We start from the raw sequence: 15557 nt of genomic DNA, 5'->3' as shown, positions 1-15557 counted from the left end.
TTTTCCTTAAAAAAAAAAAAAAAAAAAAGTCAACAGTAAGAAAAATGAAATGTTCAAGTGTGTGAAGTTCTAAGCAGTAGAGCAGATGGTCTGCAAACACACAAACAAGTCATGTATTTTAAACAAAGTTCACATTAGTTAATTAGTTACCACTATTTAGAAATCAATAGATTTTGAATCTGGCAACCCCTGACGCTCACATTCCACTTGGCAATGATCTGCTGGCTGATTATAGAGCACTTGCCCATCCTTTAGGCAACTGAATGCCCTGTAAGAGAATGAAGATTTGGGTTGAACAAAAAATGGAATAAAGACAGTCTCTTCAGTGAATGGTATTGGGAAAACCAGACAGCAGCTTGTAAATCAATGAAGCTAGAACACTCCCTTACACCATACACAAAAATAAACTCAAAATGGATCAAAGACTTAAACATAAGACAAGATACAGTAAACCTCCTAGAAGAAAACATAGGCAAAAAATTATCTCACATACATTTCAAAAATGTTCTCCTAAGGCAGTCTACCCAAGCAATAGAAATAAAAGCAAGAATAAACAAATGATACCTAATTAAATAGAAGCTTCTGCACAGCAAAGGAAACCATAAGCAAAACAAAATGACAACCTATGGAATGGGAGAAAATTTTTGCAAAAGACAAAACCAACAAAGGCTTGATCTCCAGAATATATAAGCAGCTCATACGACTTAAGAAAAAAAATACCCAGTCCAAAAATGGGCAGAAGACCTAAACAAGCAATTCTCCAATGAAGAAATACAAATGATCAATAGGCACATGAAAAAATGCTCAATATCACTAATTATCAGGGAAATGCAAATCAAAACTATGAGGTATCGCCTCACACCAGTCAGAATGGCCATTCAAAAGTCCACAAATGACAAATGCTGGAGGGGCTGTGGAGAAAAGGGAACCCACATACACTGCTGGTGTGAATGCAGTTTGGTGCAGCCACTGTGGAAAGCAGTATGGCGATTCCTCAAAAGATGAGGAATAGACTTACCATGTGACCCAGAAATCCCACTCCTGGGCATATATCCAGAGGGAACCCTACTTCAAAATGACACCTGCACCCCAATGTTCATAGCAGCACTATTTACAATAGCCAAGACACGGAAACAGCCTAAATGTCCGTCAACAGATGACTGGTTAAAGAAGAGGTGGTATATTTATACAATGGAATACTATTCAGCCATAAAAATGACAACATAACGCCATTTGCAGCAACATGGGATGTCCCTGGAGAATGTCATGGTAAGTGAAGTAAGCCAGAAAAAGAAAGAAAAATACCATATGAGATCGCTCATATGTGGAATCTAAAAAAAAAAAAAATAGAAGAAGAAAGAAAGAAAAAGACAAATGAACATAAATACAAAACAGAAACAGACTCATAGACATAGAATACAAACTTGTGGTTGCCAGTGGGGAGGGGAGTGGGAAGGGACAGAGTGGGAGTTCGAAATTTGTAGATACTGACAGGCATATGTAGAATAGATAAACAAGATTATACTGTATAGCACAGGGAAATATACACAAGATCTTGTGGTAGCTCACAGTGAAAAAGAATGCGACAATGTATATATGTATGTTCATGTATAACTGAAAAATTGTACTCTACACTGGAAATTGACAAAACATTGTAAACTGACTATAACTCAATTTTTAAAAAAAGATTTGGGTTGAAAATTTTTCAAAGAAGAACTTATCAGTTGTTCACTCCGGCTGTAGAAAAATCTGAATAATGCTCCCATAAAATATATGGCTTTTAGCAAGGTGACTGGCCAGTAAATCTACCTGGAAGAATTACTTGCAAAACATACCCTTAAACAAAAAAATGAATCTGGTACTGAGTTACTGGATCTAAGCCAATTAAATTTCAGGACATGTTAACTAAAATAATTATTTTAGTTTTGGAACAGGTGACCTTTATCCATTCTTTCTGACAAATGCTGAACCACAAAATCAACTGTACATTAAAGTTAATTATAATAAAATATCATCAGCATTAAGGAAGATGATTGACTTTATTATCTCTGAAGAAAGGCAGCATATATTCAAATAGTCTAAAAGTGATTTCAAATTTACATGTTGGTTAAAAATAAGGTGGGCCACACTTGCCTGCTTTATGCTACCTGAAGTTCTTTCTGATCTGTCTGAAAACAAATTATATTGTTCTGGATTTTCAAGGTCACAGAAGTCCTGGTTTTATAGGAACTAGGATTCTTTATTGAACTCATGGAACCTAAGCTGAAACTAGTTCTTGTCCACTGGGTCAAAGCATGAGAAATGCAAAACTGCAACCTTTCTTTTAAAAACAAAGTTTACTTTTTCTAATTATAAAACAAATATACAATGACAACAATTTAAAAAGTAAAGAAGATTTTATTCTCTCTCCCCACACTTTTTATTTTGAAAATTTTCCAACCAACCGAATACAGATATGCAGGCCAAGAGTCCTCTCAATTACTAATGCTGAGCCACAAATTTCTCAGAGCTTCTTGGCTCCAAGTGAAAGGAGAAAACAGCCAGTTATGTAATTCACATTGCCTATGAGGAGAGAACACATCAGTTATTCAAGGGTGGCCAAGTGTTTCATAGCAATTGGCGAAAAGAGAAAATTTATCTTGTGTTCATTTAATAAGGAATACAAAGCCATACCATGCACAACAACCCTAGAGTAATTGCCCTGGTGAGTTCTGAAAATGATGTTACTTAGAATCTCTCAATGTTATCAGAGAGTAAGTGAAGGCAGCAGCCTGGGGCATAAAAGCATGGACTCTAGAACCCGACTACCTGACCTTAATTCCTGGCTCCATCACTTTAATTGTGTGACCTTGGGTAAATTACTTAAACTTCCTGTGCCTTAGTTTCCTGATTTATAAAGTATTGTGATTAATAATATCACCTAACTCAAAGGGCTATTATGAGACTTAAATGAGTTAATGCCTGGAATGTACCTGAAACAGTACCTGGCACATAGTAAGCATCATCATTATTACAGTAAATGCTAAAATAAAGGTGTGCACATGATGTAGTAGTACAAAGGAAGGTCACTTAGACCAAATGGGGCCTGAGGGAAGGTTTCCTAGAAAGAGGATGCCTTGCCTACTACTTAACTGCTGTTGGTATGACCTTGGCCAAATTGCTTAAACTTTGTATCCCGCGCTGCAAAAACAGCGATATAATGTCAGTTATTGATACAGTAAGTTGATGTTTGTTAAATTAAATGAGATAATATATGAAGATTAGATGAGCAAATGTAGCAGGTAATAAATGTTTCCTCATGGATCTGGTGGAAAAAAATTACTCTTGCATTCAATTTTTATGTGTCTATTTTTCCCAATTGAATAGTGTACTTAATTTAGAAGTAGCTGTGCATAAACAGTCATTCAGATCACAACAGTTATCTAGAAATAATGTTAAATGATCAGCATTGGCTTAGTACAACTCCCTGGTTTTTTTTTCTTTTTTTCTTTTAGTCACCTTGGAAATGCCTTGGTATAGATACGTCTATTTTTGAGGCACATTTTGCCCACTCAGAGAATAGGTAAATATAATACCTTGATTTACATTTGGCAAAAAATGATTGTATCTTCATCTGTTTCACTTTATACATCCCTCATGTCACTTCACACAGAATTCTATTATAGTATGTAGTATATTGTTACAGTCACAGTTCATTCAATATATACCTTGCTTTGTTTAAAAAAGAGCTATGGCAAGTAGTTACATACTTACATATTTATCCAAACATATCCTTCCAAAACTGAGTTTCTTGAGTAATTGTATCCTATCCATATCCATAGTATCTGGACATAAGCTGGCACATAATACACTGACTCTCACCGTTTGGAGAAATGAGTCGGATTTGAATGTGCTGTTATAAGCAAATGAGTCTAATATAAAATTAGGGAGATTCTAGGAATTTATGTGAAAATCATATACAGCCTGATCCTTTCTCCTTTAGAAAAAAGCAAAGCATGGACTAGTTAAGTGATTTGCCCAAGCTAGTTAGTGACCAGAACCAAGGCTAGAACCTCAAACTCCCATCAACCAGTCCAGACGCCAATCCACTATACTGACCTACATTTCAGACCCAAGTAATTTGATGTCTATCTCTATAGCATCACTAAAGTTGCTATTGTTGGTCACCACTTTTGTGTTGCTAAATCCAGTCAATGCTATTCAGCCCTTATGCCTGACCTATCTGTGGTCTCTGACTCTGCTGACCACCTCTCCATCCTGCAGTTCTTTCCTACCTTGGCTTCAGAGGTATTATGATCATCTAGTTCTTTTATCTCTTTGGCCATTGTTGCTCAGACTTCTTTGTAGGCTTCTGTTCATCTGCCACTGCCTTTTTAAACATACTTCCTCTTTATTGTTTCTTCTTTATTTTCTGATTGATCTCATCCATGTCTAGGACTTAAATTACCAGTTACAAGTTAATGCCCTCTAAATCTATTTTATTTTAACTCAACTTCTCTCCTCATTCAGACCTGTGTAACTCAACTGCTTATTGGATATTTCCTTCTGGATGTGAAGTTTCCCTCTATCAATCACACTGCAGTAGTCTTTGAGGGAGCCCAATAAACTGCACCCTTTTTTTTCCAGATAGAGGAGAATGCAGCAGGAGACCAACTATCATCTTTATTACTGAATGTATTAGTTTCCTATTACTGTATAACAAATTACCACAAACTTAGTGGCTTAAAACGACACAAGTTTATTATTTTACAGTTCAGGAGATCAGAAACCTTAAATTAAGGGCCTTGGCAGGGCTACATTCTTTCTGGGGTGCTAGTGGAGAATCTGTTTCCTTGCATTTTCCAGGTTCTAGATGATGCTTGCATTCCTAAAGCCAGATATGCAGATTCCTAAAATCCTTCTCTCTGTCCTCTGCTTTCTTCTCTAACTCTGATCCTTCTGCTTCCAGCTCAGCCAAGATAATTCAAGATAATCTCCCCATCTCAAGATCCTTAATTTAACACACCTGCAAAGTCTCTTTTGCCATGTAAGGTAATGTTGACAGGTTCTGGAGATTAGGACATGAACATCTTTCAGGGGCCATAATTCTGTATACTACTGACAGAGTTGGTATTGGCTATTACCTGTGGATAGAGAGCTCCCTGATGCTAAACTCTGGAATTAAATAGGTTTATTAACTTTGTAGCCCTGGACTAGGCACCCTCAATCCCACCCCCAGGCCCTGCTCCTGGTGTATCAGAGAAGAACAGCAAGGCCGTTCCCTGGTGCAGCTTTCTTTTAGGAAGAAAAAAAATGGGATGGGCTACATGTGGGCAGTTTCTCTTTTTAAATTTACCACTGCTCCAGAGAGGGGTGAGCTGGAGGTGGGTGCAGTGAGAGGCCAGGTGTATTATATTAATGGATGTCACTCCTTATGGAGGGAGATATCATGAGTGGAGAATAAGTGTTTCCCCAACAAACATATCCATATTTGAACTCATCGTCATATGCCACAGATCCGATTATCTTCCTGGGATAGTAACCACCACTATCTAGTAACTTAGATCAGAAACTTGTGGATAACCCAGGCTCATCATTCTTCACATCTTGCTAAATGTTTCCACCATCTACCCCAGCACTCATGCTAGAAACTTGGTCTACTCATTTATCCCTCACTCAGTGCTGTCAAGTCTACCACCTTAACAGTGGTATATATCCCTTCTATCCCTTCCTCTGCATTCCCACAGCCAATGTTTTGGTTAAGACTCTGATCCCCTCTCATCTAGAGTACAGCAACGGCCTCATAATTGGTTTCCTTGCCTCAGGCCTTGCTCTTCCTATTTTCACTTCCATTCCTTTACTCACGAAGCTTCCATTGCCTGGAGTTATGTCCTTTCCAGTACTCTCTCCAAACCCCGATACCCCGGACCTCCAGTTTGCTCAAGGGTAAATAACTGACTGTCCAACATCCAGGATCAGACTTGAATCTAGGTTTTTCTGACTCCAAAGTCCGTGCTTTTAACTGTTTTAGCTCGACTGTCTTTTCTTCCAATACATTTTAAAGTACAACGGGCTTTATGCTTTACAAAGCACTTTTGCATGCTTCGCTCCCTTTTAGCCTCACAACTCTCCAACTTGGCAGGATGGATATTGTTATCCTCATTTATAAAAATGAGGAAACAGTCAGAGGAATCAAGGTTTGGTCCATCACACACTGCTGCTGAGTTATCGAGTGTTACTTAGCAGTCTTCCACATTAACCGCACACTCAGCCTCTTCTGGTCCCAGTCCTTGGAGAACCTTTCTGCATCTGGCAGAAGTGGCCGATGGGTTCACGCCAGTCTAGACGAGGCCACTGTTCTTTCCACCACAGGTGCCCCGGCAATCTCGGCGGGGACTTTCCATTTGCAGTGACGCCACACAGTGACGTATAGTGACGTGACTTATTCGGAGCCAGGTCCCAGTAGGGCAGCCACACCCAGAGGCCCCCTGCTCAGGAGGGCAGAGGGTCGGGAGGGTGGGGGAAAGCGGCAAAGCCCGCGGGACACGACCTCCGGCCCTAAGCCCTGGGATCCCGCCCATCCGCCGCGGACCAGTTGCTAGGTGACGCCAGAGCGCAGAGGCGCGTGCGCGGCCACGGCGGTGTGCGTGAGGGCGGGCGCGCGCCGCGGCGGCGGCGGCGGCGGCGGCGGCGAGGACGGCGGCGTCGGCTGCGGCCGAGGGGGCGGTGGCTACGAGCGGGGCGCGGAGCAGGCGGAAGAGGCGTCTGTGCCGGCGGCTAGGTCGCAGAGGAACATCGTCGGGGTGAGTAGCTCCGGCCTCGTCGGTGAGGTGGGGCCTGGCCGCACCTGCTACTCGGGCCCGGGGTGCGGTGACGCGCGCCCCTCCACGCCCCTCGGCCGTTTTCTCCGAGGGCGGGGAAGGAACAGGGACGGGGGCTGACGAGGGTCAGTTTCTGGGCGCGGGCGCCCCGGGAAGCGGCAGTGAGGGGCAGGCGAGAGCGCTCTAGTCCTAGAAGTTGTCGTGGGAAGGAGGCGTCTGGGGGTCTCGGCGTGGCTCTGTCAGGCCCCCGGACGGAGGAGTCGGGATCCGGAGAAGCTAGGGTTCCCAGAGCAGTCTCGCGTCCTGCCTGAGACGAGGCTGCGCGAGACTGAGACGAGGCGGAACCGGGGACGCCGTGGTTGGGGTTGGGAAAGTTTGGCACTGCTGGGGCCTTCAACGCCCCTGCCCTGGCGGGGCTCCGAGGAGGTGCCGGTTGTTATGGAGAGGGTTGTGAATCAGTGCCTGTGTGCGGCGTCAGACACACCCACGACCTGGGGAAGGCGGTCTCTCAGTGTAGAGAGGGGGCGACCAACCTGTTGCCTAGAACTTCCAACTTCACGTGTGTGTGTGTGCACGTGCTTAATGCACGCACAAAACTTTGTTGGCCCTAAGCATTTTATCGCATCGTTGCTACAGATTTTGAGGCGGAGAGGCGGATAGTCATCCTCAGCTTTTCCTCATAAACTCAAATCAGCTGTTTAATTTCCCCCAAACCACGTTGTGCTTCTGTCATTATTAGGGCCAAGGAAGAACGGAGGCACTGGTTCTTATTTTCCCTTAAAGTAGTACAGGCTTGTTCTTTACTAGGCAGAAAATGCAGATTCTGTTCAACGAATTGATAATGGGACACACCTGAATGTAGAAGTGCAGCATATCATCAGCCCAGTGCTTTCTCAGTGCGGTGGACTCCCTCGTGGGTAGATGTATGGTGGTTGCAGCGACCATCCTTGGGAGAAGGGAGTATTGGAAGTAGGAAAGAAGTTAGTCTTTTCTGATCGTTGATGAAGGCAGTGCCTAGAACTGGTAGATAGACTATACTGAAATTTCATCATGATTTGCGCAAGACAATTTTTCATTCAGCTCTAAAACTCTGTGATTTAGTTTCATAACTGAGGATCTGTAAAGTATGTTGCTTGAGGTTCTTACATCTTGGAACCAGTAATAACTTTGCTCAGTAACTTTAGAATACTCGAAATTCACTATCTCTGGACTATAATAGCTTTTAGGACAGGAATCATGTTTGTTTTCTTCAGGGCCATATCTCCAGCACCTACAAAAGTCTTGTCACAGAGGAGGCACGCAATAGATATTTATTACATACGACACTGTGGAAAAGCCGTGTCAGTGTATAGCAAGCATTTAGTTCACTCCTTCAAGTAGTTAATGCATGTGCCCCCCATGCCCAATATTATGTTACATATTGGAGGGGGATTGTGGGATTACAAATGATATAAGAGACCTGGATTTTTTCCTTTAAGAGCAGTCTAGCTGTGAATATAAAGCATATTATATAAAACAGTTATGAAACCAAATGAGGTGGTATGTAAACAGGTGCTATGTGAGGTGCTGTACTTTAGTACTAGAAATTTAGAAAAGATAAGACTTGTGGGCACTGTTAGTGAACCCTTTGGAAGAGGTAAGATTTGATCTGGTCTTCGAAAGAAGTGTAAAATTTCTATTGGAGAAAAGTCATGTTGAGAAAATAGAGTGAATTTGGTCATTGGGGGGTCGAGGGTTATATTGAGGAGACTTAACAGGCCCCATGAATAAAGCATAAAGTCGGGAAAATTGGAGAGTGAAGGATTAGCAGGTTAAGAAGGGTGAGTGTTAAGACTAAGACAGACTAATCAGCATCCTACTGATAACAGCTGCTTGTTAGGAGGGATGGAGTTGTGTTACTCAGAGTAGAGTCTTAAACAGAAGTGTCATCCTTACTGAAAATGAAATGAGATTATATTTGAACCAGAATCAGGTGGTTGTATACCTCTGATTTCAGTTACTAATTTGAACAAATGCCTCACTAATGTGTGTTTATCTTATGTATTTAGTCAGCAGCGCATGTCCTCATTTCTAAAATCTACTTGATGTGCTTGGGCTGTTCCATTGGAAATTTGCTGAAATAATGTACTCAAAGCAATTATCCAGCCACTCTCAGCGACACAGTTTTGCTTGGGATTATCTCTTATACTGGTCTGTGAGGTTTATAGTTACTGCTCTTCCTGTAAAATATACAAATAATACTAGCTGGGAAAGGAGTCTATTTGAAGAGGGGTACTCAAAAATATTAACAAAAAGGTTTGAGGAAGTTAAAGATGCTGCTGCTGAATATTGAACCTTTAGTCTTTATCTTTTGTTGTTATGTGAGCATTCTTTTGAGTGTTGCATAAACCTGAAGTTGAATTGCTAACCTGTGTAGTGTTGCAATACCAAGTGTTGCATTATTTAACAGCTCAGCAAATATTTATTGGGTGCTGGCTCTAGTAAGCACTGTGTTGGGTGCCGGAAAGACAAATAAGACACATTATATTTGAGATACTAAGTGTTCAGCAGAGGAGATAAATCACTAATCATAATGTTATAAGAGTTCACCACTTTTGGAATAAATAAAATGCTAAAGATTACTTTGGCTGGGGAAGAAATTGGTAGAGTCAGGGAAAACTTTAAAGAGAAGAGGGTGTAAATTAGCCCTGAAAGTTAAGTAGTATTTTGCCACATGTAAAACGGAAAACAGTCATTCCAGACAGAGGGGAGAGCATAAACAAAGTTGCCAAAGATTAAAATTGAAAGAGATTTTTGGAAAACTGTGAATTGTTTCTTTTACGCTTATTGTATGGCAGAAGTGATGAGACAGGAAAGGTATGGTAGGCGCCAAATTATGAGGCGGTCTTCTATTCCATTCTAAAAATCCTAGACTCCCTCCTTCCAGTCCTATCCCCATGTTGGCCATGGAGAGCACTGGAAGGTAGAATCAGACCAGAAAGTCAACTGGCAGTTCATATGCAGAATTGCATTAGAGTAGAGAGGCAAGGACACCAGTTAGGATGTAGGTGAGAGATGCTGGGAGCCTGAAAAGGGACAATGGGAATGGATGGATTGTAGAAATATTTTAGATGTTAAAATCTTTCAATGTTATGAACAGCTAGAGGTGAGAGAGAGTGAGAAGTCAAGGGTGACATGTCTAGTTTGAATAACTGGTGATTATGAGGACATTAAATTAGAAAACACAAAAGGAGGAACAGATTTACAGTGGAGGGAAGAAATGATGGTATGTCAATTTTAAGGCCCCTGTGTGGAGTTTAGAGAGGTCCATTAGGTAATTGGAAATTCTACTCCAGAGTTCATGAGATGTTTAGGAATAATTGTAATGTAACTGACAGCCCCCAAGGGTATGGAAGTAGTACCATTCTAGGAGTTAGTATAGTAGTTAATGCTGTGGATTTTGGAGTTAGGAAAACCTGATGTCACATCTCCGTTATGCCACTCTATTATTGGTTGGGTTGGGTGACCTTGGGCAAGTTATTTAGCATCTCTAAATCTAAGTTTCTTTTGAAAAGTGGGGTTAATAATACTTTTAAGAATTGTGGAGATTAAGATAGAATGTGAATAATCAGAATGGTGACTGATAAATGCTTAATAAATGACAGCTGTTGCTATTGTAAATTATGTTGTAGAGGTAGTAGAAGAAGATATTCCAGAAAAGTAAAGGGTGAGAACTGGAAGGACAAGGAGTAGAACTTTTGGAAATCAGTACTTAGACCAAACTTAGATGGGCTTTCAAACTTGAGCATGCATCAAGAATAACCTAGAGGCTTCGGTAAAACACAACTTTCTGAGCCCCTCTCCCAAAGTTTCTGATTCAGTAGGTCTGGGTGGAGCTCGAGAATCTGCCTTTTGAGCAAATTCTCAGGTGATGCTGATGCTGTTACTCCAGGACCACACTTTGAGAACCACTGATTTAGAGGGTATATGAAAGAAGAGGAACCAGCATAGAGGCTGGCAAAGAGATTGAGGATGATGGAGAACCAAGAGAGAGTTTGGAGACGGATGAGAAAGTAATAGCCTACAGACTCTCTAGATCTGCCAGTCTGCTTTCCAATTCGTGCACCTCATCTCATGCTTATTTCTCTCTTCTCCAGAATTTGGTATATTGCTTGGCATATAGCATTGTTTGAATGAACCTTTGAAGTTTCTTATTACCATCCTTGTGCATGACTGCATGTACTCATACACAGATTTGAAATTCATCCTTTTAGATCTCTGCTGGGTCACAGAGAAGGTACTGTTTCTAATTTTACACACACACACACATACACACACAAACACAATAACTGCAGAAAATTTCTTTCCAATAGCTTTCAAATAGGTGCTTTGACTTTGTGTTAGATATTCTGCCTCCCTTTGTTTTTTTTTTTTTTAATGTCAGGGAGTCCATTTTGCAAAATAATTGTCAATACAAGTGTCAAATTACAATCTTTGGATCTTACATGTCTCATATACTGAGGACTTTTGGCATGTAGCACAAATGTTAGTCCTAATTTCTGATAGGAAGTGATTAGGGAGTTCTGCTGTACAAGGAAATCAAACAATAGTTGTACAAAGATATAAACACATTGTAAAGAGATCTCAGGAGTGAAGCTGTAGCTTGATGACAGACTAGTTAATTACCCACCACGTTTCTTGGGCTCTTGTTCTCTCTCATTTATTCTTTCAGCTAACATTAAGTATTTACTCTGTGCCAGAAACTGTACAGAGTGATGCACATAGAGAAATGATCATTGCTCCGGGTACCTAACACTGGCTTTAGTTAGGGCTGGATACTGTGTGAGTAAGTGTGCACATATCTTGTCAGGTAAAGATCTGATGCCTGAATTTTACAATCTTAAGGCTATATTGATATGAGTAGACACCAAGGACTTGAAGATAAATTCACTCAGCCTTATGCATGTAAGGGGCCATGATAAAAGATAGAGGTATAAAGAAAGTTTTTTAAAGCAGTCAGAGGATATGTAGCTTGGTAGAGGAGAAAAACATTTACTACACAGAATATGTATAACTTAATATGTAGACTATAATAAGTGCTATATGAATATTGATCACAGTCTAGATTCTCCAATACTTGTTGAGTACCTGAGTGTTCGATTTTGGTATCAACTCACAAGCTATTATAATGTTCCAGAAATTATAACATGTCATAAATCCACATTAATCTCCTGGGCTACCTTTTAGATCTTTATATGATAGCAAAAATATTCTGGCAGTCTGTGTCCTTGTTTTTTTTTGGTTTGGGAAATGTAGTGCATATAAGCAAAAAGGTCATTTGACAGCTAGATACAGTATATTGAGTGGCTACATTATAGTAGGCCTTTTTTTTTGAATGTCATTTAATCCTTATAATAACAACCTTGTAAATGGTGTATTATCTTCATTTTACTGATAAGGCAGCTGGGCTTCTGAGGGGGGAGCACAGTCGGCCTGTGGTTTGTGGCCAGTATGCCAGGGCAGGGCTTCAGCTCCAGGCTTGGTCTCCAGAGCCGATGCTCTTCATGTCAGTTCCTGGTGTCAGCATGAGGACCTGGCATGCAGGTGTCCAAAAGGAGAGATCCTATCTTGTTTTTGCTCATTTGGGGAAGGTTGCTGGAGAAGTTAGAATTTTAATAATTACCTGAATGGGGACAATTTGATAATATTGTTAAGGGTAGAGGGAAAAGGAGGTAGACAATTAAAGGTGCCAATGCTGATTCTCCTGTGAAAATATGCTATATTTGACCCCAAATTTTTTAGTTCACTGAGAAGTTATTTTACATAAACATTCAGATTTCCCATTCTCTGTGTATAGGTATATTCTTCTAGAGGAAGAATTGTAGTTTTCCAAGCTAATGACATTTAAAGTAAATCCAGAACTCCTTTTTAAATCACTTAGTGAAAAATATCTTGCTGCTCAATGTAAACTATGTACTTGAGATTTCCCAGCTAATTTCCTCTTCACACCACTTTTTCTTTCACCCATCCAAGTGTTTGTTTTTCAATCTTTTACAAGCTAAATACTTGTATGTATATTCTACTTAGGGTTTAATGTTCTTATTCTGATTTAATTTATCTCTTTGGATCCTATTTTATACATTGATTGCAGTTATCTTTGTAAAGCATAGTCGATTTCATCTAATTCCACAATAAATTTAAAAAGATTATAATTATACAGATGTCTAAATATTAAACCTTATATTAGTTACCTATTGCTATGTAACAAATTACCCCCCCAAATTTAGCACCTTAAAACTACAAACATTTCTTATCTAACAATATTTTTGGGTCAGGAATTCATTTGCAGCTTAACTGGGTGGTTCTGGCCCAGAATCTCTGGTGGGTTGCAGTCAAGCTGTGACCAGCCCTGCAGCAGTCGTCTGAAGGCCTGATTGGGGCTGGAGGATCTGCTTCCAGGATGGCTGCCTCACATGGCTGTTGGCACAGAGGCCTTAGGTCTTTCTAAGGCTGTTTGAGTGTCCTCACAATGTGTCAGCTGGCTTCACCGAGAGCAAATGATGCAAGAGAGAGCAGGGAGGAAAGCACATGCCTCACGTGTCCTACCTTGACTATACACACTGCCGCTTCGATATATTCTATTTGTAATAAGTGAGTCACTTAGTTCAGCCCACATTCAAGGGAAGGCTGTTAGGCTCCACGTTTTTGGGGGGATGTCAAGGAATTTATAGACATATTTTAAAACAACCGTAAATCCTTTGTCTTTGTATAAAGTCATTTCCTTGGCTGAAATTGTCTCTTTTGTAGCACATGCTGTAATTTTTCTGGCTTGTGTATTCACAGTATTTTCTGGAATGCTCTGAAGAAAAGGTAGTGAGTGGTTTTTAAAATATAAAGCAAGTTTTCATAAGTTACAGATTTGTTGGTGATTTCTTAAAGTTTTGCATCTATTTCATTAGCTTTAGTTCCAGTACAGCTGGAATCTTTTCACTTTTATTCTATTTTATGCATTTATCCTTATATAACTTCATTTACATTTATTTAATAGTTTTCATAATTAACCTCAAATAAAATCAACCATTTCTAGATAAATTAATTTATCTTCCAAACTATTAGAAGGAAGTACTTGCCTAATCAGTGTCTAAAGGCACACATTGTAACTTCCATAGAGCACAGACTTGGGGTTACATGATAAGTAACAGATAAGTCTGTTAACTTATATTAAAGTTCTCTGGGTACTTTAGAAACTCTTCTTGAATAAGGTCCTAAAGTAGGTCCATTTAATTCCAAATCTCATTCTTTGAAAGGTGTATATAGAAGATAACTGATTTAGTCAGGTAACCTTGTCAGAACATGTCACAGTTTGGTTCATATTTTGAGACTTTGTTTCTTTAGATGTTAACTAAATCTGGAATTCACCACCCCTACCCTCAACAAGTATTAATTATCTGCTTACTTTTTTCTTCTAACTTTTTCTTTTAACCTAACTTTAGACAAAAGAATTCTCATATAACCTTCACCATATTCCCCCCAATATTAACATTCTTATATATCTTTTCAGAAATACACCCTGTGTATATGGCATATGCCCATGTTCTCAAATATAAATGTCACCCACCATATTACTGTACTGCGGCTTGCTTTTTTCTCATACCTTGGAGGCTATTCCATGTCAGTACACGAAAAGGTGCCTCATTCTCTTTAGCAGCTGCGTAATATTCCATTGTATGGTTGTTGTCAAGGAAAATTGTGAAAAACTATGAAATGGGCGCAGAAGATTACTGACTGTCCTATCTATTGCACTCTTCTAGGTCATCTGCACCTTTCATTGTCTTTGAGCTGTTTTATAACTTTGTAAGTTGCAGAAAACTGATTGTAATGCAGATTAGTCTTGTCCATAGAAATACAAGTGAATTTGTTGAGTGGAATGTAATTGAGTATTGTCCTGGAGATGCTGAGCATCTATTTGTAAAGCAGTTTCAGCATTCCAGATAGCCTGTGTACATGTACGTGTGTTCTTTGACTTCTCTTTTGAACTGATTGTATTATCTTACTGGCTGCTTCATTAATTGATGAGTTAAAATCTTTGACATGTTTTATATTTGTATGATTTTACTTTTTTAAAAGTGGCCTTTTAACAGATATAGCAAGTCCCTTTTTGATGGGCATTTTATTTCTTTATAAAGCAGCTCATTCCAATTTTAGACAGTTGTAATCACTAGAAAAATCTGTGCTCTCCTAGAGCAGTACTTTGTGATGATTTGCCAAGGAGATTAATGGATGAGGCAGTTTTGATAATTTTCCCATCAAATATTATGACTGTCTTCAAGGAGTTTGTAGCCTACTGGAGGAGGAGTAAAAGTAATATCAGGTGATTAATAGCAGGGATGTTGTGTAATCTCCAAAGGAGAGCAAAGTTTAACTTCCCCTAGGGGAACTTGCATGGACTTGCTTTCCTTACAACTTGTGTTTTTTCCCATAGACACCTCGTCTGTGCTAGCTGAAGCAGAACCAGACATTTCTCTCCTTGGGAAGCTGGGTTCCAGTGTTTCTGTTTTTAATGCTGACTGTGGAATCAGTCAAGTCTTGGAGACTCAAATGGAAACCCATGGCTCCAGTTACCAGCAGATGGTGGCATTAGCAAGAGAATATAGTGGAGTCACATAGCTGGGGTGATGGTGGGGTTAGTGGTGGTATTCTAAAGTCAAGACAGAGTGTAAAAATCAAGTACTGTCAAAATTTTCTTTGGAAGATCCTTAAATGCCTCCAAAGTACCAT

The 15557-nt window shown here is 39.9% G+C and overlaps 1 protein-coding gene across 17 annotated transcripts in view; it reads left to right on the top strand.

Moving 5' to 3' along the window:
* Nucleotides 1–6625: 6625 nt before the first annotated feature.
* Nucleotides 6626–15557, top strand: part of BTBD9 (BTB domain containing 9) — a 357333-nt gene continuing 348401 nt past the window's right edge. For 16 of the 17 annotated variants that reach the window (XM_074348624.1, XM_074348615.1, XM_074348621.1 and 13 more), the window contains exon 1: nt 6626–6782. The gene's annotated coding sequence lies outside the window, so the exon portion shown is untranslated. The remainder of the gene's footprint in view (nt 6783–15557) is intronic. The other variant, XM_074348625.1, reaches the window with a different exon arrangement.

This window comes from Camelus bactrianus, chromosome 20 (genome assembly GCF_048773025.1).
Source record: "Camelus bactrianus isolate YW-2024 breed Bactrian camel chromosome 20, ASM4877302v1, whole genome shotgun sequence".
NCBI classification, from domain to species: Eukaryota; Metazoa; Chordata; class Mammalia; order Artiodactyla; family Camelidae; genus Camelus; species Camelus bactrianus.
This window is presented reverse-complemented; position numbering and strand designations above follow the sequence as displayed.